The sequence below is a fragment of the Diabrotica virgifera genome, chromosome 3 (genome assembly GCF_917563875.1).
Source record: "Diabrotica virgifera virgifera chromosome 3, PGI_DIABVI_V3a".
NCBI classification, from domain to species: Eukaryota; Metazoa; Arthropoda; class Insecta; order Coleoptera; family Chrysomelidae; genus Diabrotica; species Diabrotica virgifera.
In genome coordinates this window covers 111,042,725-111,061,455 of record NC_065445.1, presented here as the reverse complement: position 1 = coordinate 111,061,455, position 18,731 = coordinate 111,042,725, and the positions used below count along the sequence as shown (strand labels likewise).

General features: G+C 34.3%; 1 protein-coding gene across 1 annotated transcript in view; it reads right to left on the bottom strand.

Annotated features, from left to right (window-relative positions):
• The window catches only part of LOC114332125 (protein Gawky), a 202,073-nt gene extending 188,124 nt beyond the window's left edge, over window positions 1-13,949 (bottom strand). Inside the window, exon 1 of the mRNA XM_050646833.1 lies at window positions 13,747-13,949. The gene's annotated coding sequence lies outside the window, so the exon portion shown is untranslated. The remainder of the gene's footprint in view (window positions 1-13,746) is intronic.
• Between the last annotated feature and the right edge of the window lie 4,782 nt (window positions 13,950-18,731).

The window sequence follows — 18,731 nt, the reverse complement described above, 5'->3', positions numbered from 1 at the left end:
ATAACTCCTCCGTTCTTATACCAGGTAGAATGACGAATGAGGTGTCAAATGAAAGCTTATAATCCAAGGATGCTACTAAAGGTGAGAAATTTTATCTAGGCTGTCTGTCCGACCGCGAATATAACTCCTACGTCATTGTATCAGGTAGAATGACAAATAAGGTGTCAAATGAAAGCTTATAATCCAAGGATGGTAATAAAGGTAAGAAATTTTACCTATGCTGCCTGTCCGTCTGTCCGTCCAACCGCGAATATAACTCCTTCGTCATTTTACCAGGTAGAATGACAAATGAGATGTCAAATGAAAGCTTATAATACAAGGATGGTACTAAAGGTGAGAAATTTGACCTAGGCTCTCAGAATTCCAAGAATGACAAGAAAGATGAGAAACTTGATCTAGGACTTCCGGTTTTAGAAATGCGACCAGAAGTACTGTTTTAAAGTCACCGGAATAGTACAAGTGATATATTATTCGACGCGACTTTGCAAGAAGAGAACAAATATATACTTCCGGTTTCATGACTGTCTGCCCGTCTGTCTTTCTCCTCCGTTATTAATACAGATAGAATGACAAATGAGGTGTCGAATGAAAGCTTATGAAAGCTTAAAGATGAGAAATTTGACATCGGACTTCAGGTTTTAGAGTTGCAACCGTAAGTACTGTTTTAAAGTCACCGAAATAGTATAAGCGATATATCATTCGACGTGCCTTAGAAAGATGAGAACAAATGTAAAATTTTGGTTTTTATATCATTTCCGGAAAAGTAGTTCTAACCAGAAGTGCCGTTATAGTCGCAGAAATATTACATGTAACACATCAATCGAAGCGTATTGAAAAGTTGAGTTTGAATCTTTAGTTTCGGTTTTGAAATCATTTCTGTTTAAACAATGATGACCCAAAGTTTAGTGAAAAAGACTCAAAATTAGTAAAATCGTTCAATGGGCGCAAATTTACACGAAGCGTTCAAATATCGACTTCCAGTTCTACTTTCGATTACTTTGGGTGAAAACCTAGGACTTACAAAGTCCAATTACTTGTTTACATAAGAATTTACGGCTAATCATCAGAAGCTACTTTGTGGATCCACAGAGTAGCGATGCTGAGTGGTTCGTCTGTGTTAAACCTAAGGAAGTTATAACTAGAGCTATAGTAGCATAAAGCAGGGGTCACCAATTATATTTCCTGAGGGTCCGTTTCGAAAACCTATGATACTTCCGGGGTCCGCAGTTAACACTACCTGTCTGGTTGTTCCAATTCTGCAAACAAATCAGAAGGGTGCAGTGCGAAATTTTTAGGCAGAAATTGTTTTTAACAGTTTTTTAATAAATCCAAAACATCACCTTTTTTGCTCCCGAAAATATGTTTTTAGCATTTTTGGGTCATCTTAAACAAAAAATATTTTCTGTCATTTTTCTCAAAACTTGATAGATTTCAAGTTTTAAGCGATTTATAAACTGAAAAATGCAAAAATAAGCATTTTCGAAGATTGAAAATTCATGTGTACAATATTATTTTTGCGGTTGTCAAGTGCCTAAATTGAAGTTTAAACATTAAATTTCATGATTCTGATGAGTTATCTGGGTTTATTTCAATTTCGATCGTTTGTTTTTATTGGCGTATTTAATTATCACATTCGCAATAATTAATTGAATAAATAAATAAATCATTAAGAAAACAATATGTTAATAATAAATTATAAAATTTTAATAAATGGTATTTGTTGGGCATTTTTTGCATAAGTACGTATAATATGTATAATAAGTGCAACAGACACGCAACATAAATTGCAATGTGCGGCGACTTGACTTAAAAGTCGAGTGGACTCGCATAATTAACAATTAAAAAACAACGGTCTATATTGAAGTAAGTCCCGATTACTCGTTAGCATCTTGAAATTGAATTTATAAACTTCAATTTAGGCACTTGGCAACCTGAAAACTAATAATTTACATATGAGTTTTCAAACCTCGAAAATGCGTAGATATTTTCACATTTTTCAGATTTTAAATCGCTTATAACTCGAAAACCATCAACTTTTGAAAAAAATGACAAGAGACCTTTTTTTTAATACAATTTTCGGGGCTAAAAGGTAATTTTGAATTTGTATAAAAATATTGTTTTGTCCGGCATCCCGGGTCCCTTCTGATTTGTTTAAGGGGACATTTTTGAACAGGAATCCACAAAAAAAAACCGAATCAGAAAATTTGTCATTCTTTAAGGCTGTATGACACAACGCATTTTCTTGTATCATTTCTAGTATCGTTTCTGATATTAGAAAGTTATATACATTTTCATGTATCGTCCCTTGTACGTACATTTGTGCCCTGTATGACACTATGCAAGTTCTTGTATCGAAAACTGTATGTAATTCGGCACGTGATTGGTCGAAATTTTGTTTGTCACTCTGTGTCACGTTAAATTGGTATGGTAGTACTGCGTCTAAAGCTGATTTAAAGGATTTTATAAAATTTATAAACTTTTAAAAACTTATAAAAATTTATAATTTTAATGTTAACCAGAATTTTTACGTTTACTGTTTAACTTTTTTTTAATAACTAAGTATTGAGGTTGATTATTTGTGTTTTTATTGTGTTTCGATATTTGTGCTAAAATATTTGCATTATAATTATCTTCAGTTTGATCCAAACTAGGAACTATTGTATTTTCCTCTATTAAAAAATTATACAACCTGAAAGTCAAAGTAATAGTTTGAACTTTACTAGGAGCTAAATATATGGTTATTAGTAGAACAGCAGTCCATATATTATCAATAAAAGATTTATAAATAATACCTACAAAAACACAAATTAATTCATCAAGACATAAATCATATGATCCCATTTTCAGCCGCCATTATGCCAGTTGTTTTAGTGGCAGGTTTTACGTTTTTGCTCTTTGCGCAGAAATTCTCGCAGTTCTTGTACAAGAATCTGTGTCTGACACAAATTCTTGTATCGTTTCTGATATCGTTTCTTGTTTCTGTGTATGACACTATGCATTTTTTTGACATACCAGAAACGATATCAGAAATGATACAAGAAAATGCATAGTGTCATACAGGCTTTACAAAATTAAATTATCAGTGAGAAAAATGACATATTTTATTATGTACAACCTGTCTGAAGTTTGGAGTAAGTTTGGTGCAACTGATTCTCATTGGGGAGTTGAGATATTCATCTGTTAGCTCAGATCTCTACCGATTTTTAATAAAGTTCATTCTTGATAAAGCGGCTTCGCACACATGAGTTGAGTCAAACATAATATACTATTTCATGGCCGAACATTAATTTAATGACGGTCCGCACAAAAGTAGCTCACGGTCCGGATGCGGATCGCGGTCCGCTAATTGGTGACCCCTGGCATAAAGCATGATAACATAACCTATCATCAAGACTGATGTTACACGCTCCTCTTTAACGATACAAACAATGAGAAAAGTTAAATGAACAAAAAAAGAATAAGAAAATTCAAGAGATTAAGTGTGTCCAGGATTACACCGTCTAAAAAAAGAAGAGCCTATAAACCATAAGAAAAGATTTCACGGGTTGTTAGCGGTCAATAATAATGATGAATATGTCACAGAAGTGGTGACACAGCTATTAAACAAAGACGAACAAAAGTAAGCGAACTAAAATTAAGAAGGTTTTGCCATGACACTTTGAAATGAACTGTTGTTTCTTTAGAAACTCATTTCAAACTAATTATGCAATTTGGAATCTTTTCATTAACATTCACATGTTTCTATCTTGTTGAATATTACCATTAATCACTTTAATAGACGTCTCGTCTAGCAGTCTCCCTTCGCGTCTTCTTTGGCCTCTCTCCCCTACTCCTTCTACGAACTCGACACACAGTGACTATTCATTTTGGGTTGTTATTAATGCGTTGTCATGCCCTAGGTATACTCCAGGCTGTGGGTGAAAAAACGTGATATAATTCAGGAATTTTTGAAACCTATCAGGTATTGTAAAGGACGATGCCAGGAATAACTTCTACTAAAATGTAACCAAAAATATTATGCGCTTTTTTTATTGCGATTTTCATTTGTTAAATTTGCAATTTTTAATGATTTTTAATTTTGTAGCTTAGGATATTGATTTTAGAGAAACACTTTTTAATAGAAAGTTGTAGTAAATTAAAAAACCTACAATTTGGGCTATGGTAAGTTTAATTTCGTTAATTGGTTATTGCAAAACAGCCTGCGAAAGGTCCAAAATGGCCGTTTTTTACAATTACAATATTTACAAATAATTTTTTTTATTTTTTAAAGCTTTAAAATGAAGATCTTTCAATTCCAAACATAAAAAAAATTGTAAAGCCAGATTAACGAATTTGTTGCTTAGATATTATAAATTGTTTATCCCAAGGTCAAATGTCGAAGGCTATAACTTTTTGAAAAAAATCGTAGAGAGTTGGTGAAACATCCAATCTCCTTCTAAAGAGTTATATTTTCATATTCTGATGTAAATAAATGCGTAAAATATTTTAATAATAAGGGGGCAAATCTCGTTATAAACATTTAGAGCTGAAGCGGCCCTGTACATCCTATGAGTTTTTAACTTACAGATTATTGTTGCTGAAGATGAAACGAAGATTTATAAAAAAATAAAAAATTTCTACGACGAACTGAAGCCGAGATAATTTTTAGGATTGAAAATAATGGGGCAAGTTTCGTTACAAACATTTAGAGCTGAAGCGGCCCTGTATATCCTATGAGTTTCTAACTTACAGATTATTGTTGCTGAAGACGAAACGAAGATTTATAAAAAAATTGAAATTTTCTACAACCAACTGAAGCCGAGATAAATGTTTTTTTTTTCTTAAATCGTAGTGCCTTTATTTATAACAATTAAGAAATTATTTTACAGTCATTGACTAAAGAAAGACTTATATTATCTTAAAATAAAAATTATTATAAAATATAATTACATTTAATTATTAAAAATTATTTTTTAAATCGGCGCTTTTGCAAGCGGCCGAATTTTGCAAATCGACCGGCTCGCTTCAAATCCGCGCGCTCGGAAAATTTTTACGTAACTTGTATTAAATTTTGACAGAAAACAATTTAATAATATTACCATTATTATACAGTCTATTTACCAGAGTATTTGTTTTTCTTGATAAACTTTTATATTATGTGAAATCCAAAAAGAATAGTCACTACAAGAAGAAAAAGTTGTATATTGTATATTATAGTAAGAAGTAACATTATTATTATTATTATATTTATATAACAATGAAAAAATTAAAAATATAGTTATATATTTCATATGTATGTATCATTTTTGTAATATTATTTCTTCAGAAATGAAATTTCACATATAAAAGTTTATCAAGAAAAACAAATACAGTGGTAAATAGACTGTATATTATAATGGTAATATTATTAATTTGTTTTCTGTCAAAATTTAATACAAGTTACCTACGTAAAAATTTTTCGAGCGCGCGGATTTGAAGCGAGCCGGGCGATTTGCAAAATTCGGCCGCCCGCAAAAGCACCGATTTTAAAAATAATTTTTAATAATTAAGTGTAATTACATTTTATAATAGTTTTTATTTTAAGATAATATAAGTCTTTCTTTAGTTAGTGACTGTAAAATAATTTCTTAATTGTTATAAATAAAGGCACTAAGACTTAAGAAATAAATACAATTATCTCGGCTTCAGTTGGTTGTAGAAAATTTTTATTTTTTTATAAATCTTCGTTTTGTCTTCAGAAACAATAATCTGTAAGTTAGAAACTCATAGGATGTACAGGGCCGCTTCAGCTCTAAATGTTTATAAAGAATTTTGCCCCCTTATTTTCAAACCCAAAAATTATCTCGGCTTCAGTTGGTCGTAGAAAATTTTTACTTTTTTTATAAATTATCGTTTCATCTTCAGAAACAATAATCTGTAAGTTAAAACTCAGGATGTACAGGGCCGCTTCAGCTCTAAATGTTTATAACGAAATTTGCCCCCTTATTTTCAAACCCAAAAATTAGAGGTTTAAAAATATTTTACGCATTTATTTACATCAGAATATGAAAATATAACTCTTTAGAATGAGATTAGATGATTGACCAACTCTCTACGATTTTTTCAAAAAGTTATAGCCTCCTACATTTGACCTCTTGGGATAAACAATTTATAATATCTAAGCAACAAATTCGTTAATCTGGCTTTACAATTTTTTTTATGTTTGGAATTGAAAGATCTTCATTTTAAAGCTTTCAAAAATAAAAAAAAATATTTGTACAATAAATATTGCAATTGTAAAAAAACGGCCATTTTGGACCTTTCGCAGGCTGTTTTGCAATAACCAATTAACCAAATTAAACTTACCGTACCTCAAATTGTATGTTTTTTAATTTACTACAACTTTTTATAAAAAAGTTTTTCTCTAAAATCAATATCCTAAGCTGCAAAATTAAAAATCATTAAAAATTGCAAATTTAACAAATGAAAATCGCAATAAAAAAAAGCGCACAATATTTTTGGTTACATTTTAGTAGAAGTTATTCCTGGCATTGTCCTTTACAACACCTGATAGGTTTCAAAAATTCCTGAATTATATCCTGAAATCGACCTATTTTTCACCAACAGCCTGGGGTATAATAAATATTCTTTTCTTAACCTACGCTCTTTCATTTTGACATCAACAGGTGCCAAAACTAGACTTCTAGTAAAAAATGAGCAAATTCACTTTTCCAAGTCCGGAACTCTTTTGAGCATTGAACAAAAGCTACATAAAAGGAAAAGCTCATACTCGCTCGTTTGCTCGTTTTAAATGAGCTTCGACTCAATTTACCTGACTACTTGTCAATAATCCTCTTGATTTTGGGAAGTACGGCCTTTAACTGTATCCAGTTCCAAGATATCCGGATGCTAGGTTGAATTGTTTGCGTGTTTCTGGTCCAATTTTTCTCACCAAAAGCTAGGCAGTAGATGATTACTCTTGGCAAAGTCATAGATACCGGAAGAATGCTAGTAAAATCCGGGTGTCTCCTGATGTCCGGAGTTGAGCAGTCGTCAGGCTCAACTTGTTCGTGTTCATAATTACTGATCCCAAAAATGAAGATCACCTCCATCGAGACAATGTGTCATGATTAACCTCTTTAGAAATTCACTATAACAATCGACGGAAACTCTATACGCCGTGAGGGACACTCATAATGAAAGACTTTATTTTCTGTTATTTTTTATGTTAGGTAGGTACATATATGTATTATACCTTGAGTCTAGGGTTCTATACTCTCGTGCGTCATTAATACCTGGCGAGATAAAACACATACTTTTTATCTAGCGTCATTGTCTTCCACGCATGAAACTAAATACAAACCAGATACCGCCTGTTATTAAGTAAAGACACATGTTATTTTTATAAACGCTCTAGAGTCAGTACATCGAAAAGAAATAGGTACAAAAAAGACGCTCGGTTACGTTTTCACACTTTAAGTACAATTTTTGACGTTCTTCTTACTCTCTTTCTTGGCCTGCATACTTGTGCATCTGCCAGTGCATTTGATTGTATTGCAGCATTTTTTTTTAAGTTTCTGGTTTGTTTACTTGTCACTGTCAGTTTGTTGAATTTTTTGCTGTCTTTTTGTCCTGTTTTTGCATTTAGAAGTTATTTACATTAAACCAACAGCTGTTTTCACAACTAATTTTATACTAGAGTTTGAAATGTTATGGTAAGTGTACCTATTTTATATTGATATTTATATTTATATATTTGTATAAAAAGTTAACCTCATTCACCTTGTTAAGGGATTTTGTTTAAATTTCCGTAAAAGTGACATAAATAACAAAAAGAAAATATTTTATTTTCAAATATTTATATAATAACAAATATTAAATTATAATATCACTAATGATATTAAAATAATTTATTAAGGCCATCGGTACATAAAATTCGTAAATATTTTATGGCTATCCCTACTTTTCCTGTCTTTACACGGCAAATTACGTGAAGTAAAATTCACACTGGTATGTTACTAGAATGTCATTCTACTTGAAAATGTCATCATTAACTTAAAGAGATGGCTTTTGAATGTTCTTGGATAACTGTTATTTTTATAATTGCAAATTATTAATTCAGTTAATAAATGTGATATTTTTTTCACTAACTATGTATTCAGTGATTGTAATAATTTATATGTACAACAAAAACTAATACTCAATCGAGAAAAGAGGAAAAGTGTTAAAGTGATTTCTTAATAATATATTGTTACTATGGAACGCTTACAATTTTGAACATCTTTAACAACAAAATACTTGGATCACAGAATGTATTATCCTGATGTATTCTCTGCTTGGATCTTCCACAAATAATACACAATAAATAACTTTTTATTAAGTTCACGTCTTAAATCAATTATTTATCAAATACACTATATATCAATATTATTTAAGCAACAACTCAAATATTCCCGATGCCATGTCAAATATTTAAAATTGTCACTGATTGTCAATGTCTGACTGACAATATTCTATTCGACTGAGTGCGTTGTAAGACGAAGATAGATTTGGAAAATATTACCACGGACATTGTGTTCATTTTTTTCGAATCCTGAAAAAACCAATAAATATTTTTGAAAAATTTAAACGCAGAATGAAAGACTAAATTATTAGCGAGGGCCGAAAGTCCCTTAGAATAAATAAAAAGTTTATTTTGAATGAGATATTTGAAATTAAAAATCACACTAAATGTTCTCTTAGTTTTTCACCCCTATAACTTATTAAAATAAACATTATAGAAGTTCTCAGGGACTTTCGGCCCTCGCTAATAACGTAATCTTTCATTCTGCGTTTAAATTTTTCAAAAATATTTATTAGTTTTCTCTGGATTCGAAAAAAATGAATCCCCATTTGAATAGCATTGCAGCCGAAAATACGTACCCATCCTCTTAGCTACTTCAAATGTAGCTATATTTCTGCACCAAAATTTTAAATTATATTTATTTTACGTCAAATTTTATAATATAATACGTGATCGGAGTTATAGCCACTTTCTGTCACTTGCCGTTGCGTGGAAAGATTTCCGACTTATTTCGTATGCTTTAAATCAGCGGTTCTCAATCTGTGGTACATGTACCACTGGTGGTACATATCATTACTTGCGGTAGTACATAAAATGCAAGGACAGCCAAAATCAGCACCACTATTATATGCTGTATTCCACGAATATACGACTGTTTTGGATTATCGCGACAACGAATATTTTAGTGTGCAACATAAGAAGTACAAAAGTATTTTGCTATAATAATTACTCCAATAAACAACAATATAATTTGCAATTTACTTTCGTTCTTCATATTTTGCACAGTAAAATATTCGTTGTCGCGATAATCCAAGAGGGTCGTATATTCGTGGAATGGGGTATAGTTAATTAGATTACCTAGCTACATAAGTATTTCAGTTAAGTGGTACCAAAAATAACAAAAAGAATTTTACGGTACATGACTCGAAAATACTGAGAAAAACTGCTTTAAATGATCACGCACGGGTAAAGAATCATGAACTCAAGTGTAGATATATAAGAAATAAATGTTCGCATTATCCGTGCTTTTCAGTTACCCGTGCCACGTCCGGTCCCGAGGAGCACGGATAATCGGGGGTCTACTGTATTGCCATTCCGGTCGTCAAAACAAACAGGTGATTCTATGTATCTTTCGAGGGAAAGAAAAGCCGCCGGCGAAACCAGAAGAATGGTCTAGTGCAGGGTGCTGTATTATAACGGATGCTGGTTAACGTGTACACCAAGGACCAAACAATCGTTAAAACTGCCGAGCACTTCCTCTATACTGACGATCTTGCTTTGGCCGTACTGGACAGAATCTCCCAAGGGGTCGAAGCCAGGCTTGAGGAAGCACTTCGATACCACAGTATATAGAGGTTCCACAGTAAAATCACTCTTCTGTCGGCGCTTTGATCTCAGGAAGTAATACCGGCAGTACGCAATTGGTAATTCACCAGTGGTGGATGCGGGCTTTCCCTGTTAAAAGCCGTACGTTTCTATGCGAATAGCAATGCGAGAGTAGGGCAAAGGCGACTGCCAACATTGCGCGGTCGCCATGCGCGACTACAGATTTTACTTCCAATTTTTCGGAGAGTGGTTCTACTGTCCCTCTTTATACTGTGTCAATACCTTATAATTTACTACGACAGGAACTCTAATCTCATCGAGAATCTCACTCATAAACCTAAAGATGGACATTCACGGTCATGCCATCGCATCAAATGGCGTGATATACAGCCAAATATTGATCGTGAGTGTTGAATCATGATTGCTTTTTTGGCGTGATGCCAAAATTCGGATTTCCATTCGCTTCGTAATCTATCGTGTCATGCCGTTGCTTGAAGCCAAGCCATTATGCCGTCTGCTCGTGAGTGGCGATACATCGCGTCATGTCATCGCGCCACTCTCCCGTCAATGTCCAAACCCAGGTCCATTTTTCGTTCATTCTAGCCGAGTTCTTCTTTTACAATCTTCGGAATCCGACATAGTGCTTCTTCACGTCAAATAAGAAATGATAACCAATTTGGAGTGATCGTGAATGGGCTATGATTTTGGCGTCAATCCATTTGACTGAAGCCATTTGGCGTGGCTCCAAATGGATTGACCGTGAATGCCAGCTTAAGATTGGAAGAGGCTGAAACAAAGCTTAATATCAGATGGAACGGACACAAACTGGAACACTCGGGGCGTCCAATACACCTCGAAGTAAAGCTTAACAGAACACTAACTTATAAAGCACGCTGCCAAAAGACCGCTCTGAAGTAGCATTCCGTAACAACCTACTTCGCAAACTCCACTAGCCTAAATAGGGCACCCGGCCAAACGTCCTCTTAACTACAGCCAAGGCTCTTAGCTTCTCCACGGGCGAGTAAGCATCTGGGGTCTGGGCTAGGTCGGCAGGCACTAAGACAGTAGACGGGGCCCCAAAAGCGTGCCGAATAACAACAGGGTGCCTTAAAGCAACGCCACTAGAGAAACTATATCAATGTGCGGGAATCGATCCATCGACCGACCGGACTTGCAAAGACGAACAGACACGTGATTTTCAATGCGGAAGAGCACTCACATGACGACCTGCGGTTGATATCCAGCAAATTTTTTCTGAGTGGCGTTACCGGGGAACTTACAGCCTGGTATCCCCTGAAATCACTTGACACACCAACTGGCTTGAACTGCGACTGAAGGACATGGGCAATACTGAACTAAATGAAATCGGGTATAGTCGCTGTGAAAACCCACTGAACAAGGTGAAACTTTATGCACGTATAGCTAACGGCGGGACACTGACAACCTGCTTCAGTGCAACTCAATGTCTGTTCTGGTGAACGATGGACGACATGTGAAGATCAACACCACTGTAATAAACTGGGTCCGATTCTATACCGAATACCTGAAATGATCACGCTTGGACACGAAAAAGTATATAATATGTAAAGCTGGCAAAGCAAGCCTAGAAACATTAGGCCCGGCGCAAATTGAACCTAAGCGAGACACAACCTGCGCCGGCGAGTCGGATGACCCGTGCATTTATTTTTCTAGCGCACCGCATATTGAACACAACCCAACATAACCGTTGGCTATCGACGTGGCGAATAGAGACGGGCAAAATCAGTGCGGACATGTAACGGTTACTTTTGATACCGGTTCTCAGTGGTACTGAGTACAAATACTGATTACAAAATACTTATGTATCTGATCCTTGTACTGAATTGAGTAGGCAACTTAAAATCGGTATTTCCGTACTTGTAACTAGTAACGTTTTAAAAATATCTTAAACGTCCCTAGTAGTTGTAGCGGTATGACTTTCGAAAACATCGAATTTGATCATAAGCGGGTGCATAAAAAGATATCTTACACTGAGTATTTTATTTCTGCACATAATACCTACATATTTAAAATAATCTCTCCCCTACTGCTCGGTCATAACTCATATTCCTCAATTTACTGCTCGGATCATAATCATTTGCAATTACTGCAGGATTGCAATCATTTACAATTACTGCAGGATCACAATCATTTACAATTACTGCAGGTCATAATTCATAATCCCTCCGCTACTGATCGGTCATAAAAAATAACACTATCTGCATATTTCCTTTTTAATTTTTAAGCATAAACAAAAATGTAATACGTAATATGCCGACAAGTTGCGCCCTTTCTTCTACTGGTGTTATATAAAATACCAATTAAAAAATTCGAAGGGCGCCTATATACCCTAGTGTCGAGGCTGTCTTCAGTCATCTCGAGTATAGCATTTTATTACAACACACTTTCTTTTGGTACACTTCTTCCTCGTCATGTTCTCTCTCTTCATCGGAGGTTGGCACCATTAATTAGAATTATTCTTCTCTATCTTGTGCTAATCGTATACTTGTGCTAACCTCTCTTATGTCGAATCATTGACGTAAATTTCGCAGCCAAGAGATGCACTAGATCAGGGGTTCCTAACCGGTGGTACGCGGGACGATTTCAGGTGGTACGCGTCGCGTGGGTGAAACAAGCTATTACGCTGGTCCTCTGTCTGCGGATGTGGATGTGGCAGTACTGCATTCCTCGAAATATCTCAAAATACCAGATGTAGTGGATGACATAATTCTTCACTTGGAATCTCTTCAAGAAAGTTTTAATAAATATTTCTCTGAAGATTATTCCAAACTTGACTGGATCAGAAATCCTTTTGCAGGAACCTCACCAAATGTGTTGTAATTGGAGGAAACATTCATCGATCTAACAGAAAATAATTCTATGAAACACAGCTTTAAAGAGAAATCCTTAGTTGACTTCTGGATCGGGTGTAAATCCGAGTATGCAATGCTCTTCTGGCAAGCGATGCTGTTTTTGATGCCATTTGTCACTATAGTTACTTGTGTGAGACTGGTTTTAAATACTGGACTATTGTATATGTTTTAAAATTAGACACCATAACTGTGTCTATAAAACAAGCCAATGGACATGTTTCTGATAGTAAATATGTTTCTAAAAACAATAGTATCGGGGGCATTCTTCCATTCCATGACACCCCCCCCCCCCCCGATGTTTGGTGGTACGCCAAAATTTTCAAAATATTTCAGGTGGTACGCAGTTACTAAAAGGGAACCCCTGCACTAGATGACCTAATGTAAATCTACCTCTTTTCAGTTTTACGCATTTAAAAACACTAATTTTGGATGATTATTTTTTGCACCCATAAAATACACCTATGTACGCCACTGGAAATTATTGTTCTCTGCATTTTACTGTTATCTTCATTTTTTTATCTTATTTATTTGCCTTAATAGAGACATATATTGCACAGGTACTTATTTTTTGTTAACATTATTTTTACTTCCTTTATTTCTCAATTTATATTAATTTAATAGGAAGTAGTATTTTAGTCATTGATAAAAAGTAAGTATGTTATTTTCTATTCTAATGCGCACTTATAACTGGCAGTGTGTTGGGAAAATTGTTTGAAAATTTTTAAATGTGTAAATTTGTAAGTTGCCCCCTATGTACATTAAAGTTTTGAATATTTATTCTATATTATTAGTCTGGGATATTTATACCTTATTGACATTCGTATGAAAGTCGTATGAAAACATGCTTATTTTGGTGAAGGAATTACAAATTGTCACAGTCTAACATTCTATTCGCGTTCAAAGAACACTTTAGGTTGTGAGTTTCAAATTACTACTTACTAAAAACAAACACTTTTTTAAGCAATATATCGATGTATTCAAATTACTATTAGAATTTGCTAAACTTACCTATATCCTCGAAATGTGATGCGATTAAAACGGAATATCACTAAAAAATCACATTGGCTTTACGTCGATAAATTAATATGGAGAGAATGAGAATAAGAACACACCATCACAAATCACAACTTGGGTGCAGGATAAATTGGTTAGATATCAAAGTGGGCGGAGCTTCACAGAGAAAGATACTCCATTGTTTCCAACATGAGAAAGAGATGGAAGGTAACTGGATATGTAGAGAGATGTGTGAAATAATTATCTTGATTTAGATTTATTTATACAATTTATTTATACAGTTTGATCTCCAATGTATATGTATATTACTGGAGTAAGAAAAATTCCAGAATAATACAAATTTAACTTTTGGATAACATTTTGGGCAAATGTTATGTTTGTAAAATTGTGGATTCACTCATAGTTCTTTGATAATGGTGCTTTATTATTCTTTCTCACTTTAAGATTATATTTCGCTCACCGAAAAGAAATTTCTGTAGTTTTGATTGTGTAATTTTCATTTCTTTTGGTTTGTTAGAAACAATGTCTATTTTTTATGACTTCTCTGGTAAATCTTTTGCAGTATTATTTAAATAATATATTATAACATGTCTGTTTGTACAAAATAATATAAAACAAGGGATTAAGTTTGCAAAATGTTAAATTATATGTTTTATCTACCTATCTCACTTCTTGGCCTTATGAGAATTTCCTCCGGATCCGAACTGCGAAACGAACAGAGCGGTATATCAAATGGGGTGTGCCGCAACTCATCGAATCTCATCTCATCGAAAGATATTTTATATACACCCAAATCGTATACAGCGTATACACCCAAATCGTCTGTATCGTCGCTATAGACATTAACCATAAACCAGGCAGTGGCGATCTCAAGGGGGGGGGGGCGACGGGGGCGATCGCCCCCCCCAGAAACCTTAGTTTTCTGAAAAATTGAGAAGTTAATATACATATTAATCCGAAGTGTGAGATCGAACTAATGCATTGCTATTATTGGACAAAATAATCATAACAGTGTGAAAACGTCCGTAGACAGATTATTTTAATAGCCTACGGTTAGTTTTGATATAACGTAACAACATCAAATACGGTACAGTACGTTTCTGTAATGTTGTCGTTGAAGTCACACTGGCAGTGGCAACACTGTATAAATCACAGAGAATAGACCAAATCTTCTTCAGTCAGACGTCAGACGTTGCTTGCTAGCCTTGCTAGTTGCTACATATTGGCCGTGTATCAATGCCTGGCAAAGTCAAAGGGCTATAAGTGTCAGTTTGCTCAAGCGTTTTCTTTTCCATGTGCAACTACAAAAGACGACATCGACATGGTAAGTTTGTTTTAATTATGTCCTTAAATCATTCGTATTTATATCTTTAGCTGCCTTGGGTTTAACTTAAGGGTTTAAAAGAAAACCTGTAGTTTTGGTGTACCGTAGGCTATAGAGAATTATTCACAGGCCTACCGCTTAGGCTATTAACTCACAAACAAACGTAACATTTTAAGAAAACTGAGTGCCTTTTGAGGGTACGGAGTACAACGTATTATGTACAGCCTATCAAATTTACCTTCATTATTTTGTATTTATCGTAAAATATTGCGATTTTCATACTAAAAGAGGCAAGTAGATATTAGTATTCCAAGAATATCACAAGTGCAGAAGAATCGAGCCAACCACGCAACTAAAGACCCAGAGACATACTTTAGAGTATCAGTGTTCCTTCCCATTCTAGACTCTGTAATAGAAGACACAAAGTCTCGTTTTCCTGAAGAAACATTGGAGTTGTACAATCTTCACGTATGCATGCCTGAATACCTGATAACCAACTCTGTTCAGGACATGTCTGAAAAAATTGAGTGTTTAGTAAGGAGGTACAGTGAACTTTTTGATATGTCTCAAGCTGAAATGAAATGCTTATTGAAAGGTGAACTACAGCTTTGGGAAATGCAATGGAAAGACACGGACGAATTTCAAAAAACAGCGCTGGACGCGTTAGACAGTTGTAACAGAGATTTGTTCCCTACAGTCAGCAAGCTACTTCTAGTCTTAGCTACACTTCCCATCAGCAATGCTTCTGCAGAGCGTAGCTTTCAATCTCTAAAGAGAATAAAGTCGTGGCTAAGAACACGGATGCGTCAAGACAGGTTGACTGGACTTGCTCTACTCCATGCCCATCGAGACATCCCTGTAGACCCAACGAAAGTTTTAGAACGATTCGCCAAAAGTGGCCATCGAAGACTTGAATTCGATTTGTAATTACATTCTTTTTAAAACCTTATAACTTGTTATTTTATTACTTATAACCTAATAAAACTATTACAATGTATAATGTGAACCTCCTTTTTTCCATTCTAATAGACTAATTTGTATTGTATATTTATTGTAAATTTTAACATTTTAAAAGGTAAAATGTTTTTTGAGCTCTTTCAATTCAAGCGTAAAACTAACATTGTCAGACCAAACCTCTGAAGTTTGACGTTTGTTCGTAATAAAGTAAAACCACCTAAATCGTCAAAGGTTTAGAAAGATAAGACTTGCTTCAGAGGCTTGCCATTGAAAAATACTATCACCCACAAACCTTTTCTATTAGACTTTGAGTTGTTTTCAATAGTTCTAAATTGGTTTTTGATACAATCACAAGAATACAAAATATATTTTGAATATTTTATTTGTAAGTTAGCCGAACAATATTTACAACAAGCTTTAGAGGCTAGTTTTTTATTTTTTATTATAGTGTAAAACTGTTTCCACTCATACTAATTGTAATAATAATAAGTGATTTTCCTTTTTCTCCGTTCGTCACAACCACAAGTGACAGTCAGTCCATATTCGGGCCATCAACTGTTCAAATGAATAAAATGCCTTTAAAACTCTCAAAATCTTGCCATATTTTTAAAAATTTTCCGGACCCCCTTTCCGGCTGGGGGCTGCACCCCCAGACCCCCCTGCAACAGACCATCGCCCCTCCCAAAATCTGACTCTGAGACCGCCACTGAAACCAGGCTAGGTATATGCCGCTTAATGCATCGTGGTGTAACGCCAATATCAAGTAGAGTGGTCTAGCTATCTTTGTCTGTCGTACGAGTGTGGAGTGTATCTACCAAGAGGTGGGAGTAATGGAACGACACAGACACAGAGTACAACGGCAGCGGCCATCATATGCTAGAGAAAGAAAGCTAAGCGCCGGTAGAGAGAGATAGATAGACCAACGATGAGAACTTCTCCGCGTTACGCTATTTTTCGTATCTTGCCTAATCTATGTATTATTATATCTATGATCGTCGCCCCCGTTAGGTAAAGAAAACCAAAACCATAGATACTATAAATAACTATACTATATAATAACCTATATAATAACCTATACTAAGTATAGGTATAGGTGGTGTGTGCTGTGACCAAGACCACAGTTGGTTTATTATGCTGTGCTTTATTATTTGAGGTTCTAACGTTGGGACGTGAAGGGAGATATATAGCTGGAAAAAACTCGTCGTTTAGACACAAAAAAATCAACACTAGGGAAATCGAACCAGTTTCTAATACAAATACATTTCTTTTCTTCTTATTCGTCAAATGCCCTGTCCGTTGCGAACGTTGGCTATTAACATGGCAATTCTGATCTTCCTTACGGCACTTCTGAATACTTCGAATGATGTGAGCCCGAACCATCGTGTCTCAATATGTGGCCTAAATATTCAAGTTTTTGAAGTTATATTTCTTTAGCCGCGTTTGGGAGTAAATGTATATGTGCGCGAATTCATCAAAAGTCTTGGTCCTGAGCGCAGCTCAAACGTTATACGGGATCTGATTGGGTGTTAAAATGATCTGTCAATAATTGTTCAATATGGAGGTTATGGGTAAACAAATGTTGCGTATATTACTTTTTATTGTTGTGAGGACAGAAACAAAAGCAAGTTTATAATTATTGTAGTGACTTAAATAGTTTTTAAAAGCAACAGGTACGTAATTGTAAACGTTTCAGTATTGTAATAAAAAATTATCTACATATCCATTTGAAAAATGTAAAAATAATGTACTTACCTATATTAGTAGGTAATATTTTAATTTACATAATTTGATTACGAACAAAATTTCTACCAATCTTCATCTAATATATTGTTTTCTTACTCTATGTTTTGTTGTATTTTATTATTTTAAATTCACAAAAATCAAACTAATTTGATTAAATTCATAAGGTAATAAGCAATTGTCAAAAAGTTTATGGTGTAATAAACGTTCAGTTGGTGTATTTTCCCAAATGAATGATACGTCTAGATGGCTAAATGGTAGAGTGCTCTGATTTACAATCTAACAGCCCTATAATACGCAGGTTCGAACCCCAATGCAAGTTTTTATTTTTTTTATATATTTTATGATTGTAAGTATATTATTATATAATTTTTTCCAGAAAATACGTATTTAGTTAAAATTTTTGGCAACAATTATTGTTCAGAAATCATTTCTTTGTGGCATTTTTCAATGTGTTTGTGTGTGTGTTTTATTCTTTTATTTTTTTAATTTTTGGTATTGTTTTAATAAAAATTTTTGGAAAGTAATAAGTATTAAAATTAGTTTAATATTTAAATAAATCATATTAGAAGTATAACTTCTCACGTGCGTACAAAGTACACACATTCTCTTTTTTTTTTAATTGTGCTCACGATTTCTTTTTCTTTTCCGATTTTGTGGATTACCGCATACGATATGTTGTTGACATACACGCGCGCAAAACATTCATCGACTGTTGGTGACGTAAATACGAACTTTTGTCCAGCGTGGGATGTTCGATCCCAGGGATATACCCACATTTCGAATGCTTCTAGTTTTTTCGTGAGCGTCTCTGTCAGCGTCCAGGCCTCCACACCATATAGTAAGATCGGAAAGATGTAAGTAATAGCATATAGCATTTAACTAGACATAGTTTTAGGAGAAGAGATAAATAATTGCTTATGAGGAGCATTTTCATATTTTTAAATGCTGCTCATCT